The following is a 325-nucleotide window of genomic DNA, read 5'->3' as shown; positions in this document are numbered from 1 at the left end:
GTGCTTAAAAACTCAATGCTAAGCAAATCAGTTCCTCAATTTCTTTTTTTCTGAAACTTTGAGGGTTGAGGTATCTATATCTGGTGAAACATTAATGTAAATATAAATATGGTACTACATTTATTTTATATACTTTACCCAAAAATTAAAAATGTTTCTTTTAAAAATATACATAATTTATTGTTCTTCCAAAATAATGATTACACATCTCTACCATTTGAACACTTGCATTTCCATCACTGCAACCTTATAAAATACTCTGCTACCTTATAAAATATTCTGGAAACTCTCTTTTCCTGAAGGTATTTGCAGTCTTTCAAATAAC

The sequence above is a fragment of the Echinops telfairi genome, unplaced genomic scaffold (assembly GCF_000313985.2).
Source record: "Echinops telfairi isolate 266 unplaced genomic scaffold, ASM31398v2 ScPeMD7_1713;HRSCAF=2227, whole genome shotgun sequence".
Taxonomy (NCBI): Eukaryota; Metazoa; Chordata; class Mammalia; order Afrosoricida; family Tenrecidae; genus Echinops; species Echinops telfairi.
The sequence above is the reverse complement of the archived record's forward strand: the minus strand, read 5'-3'. Positions refer to the sequence as shown.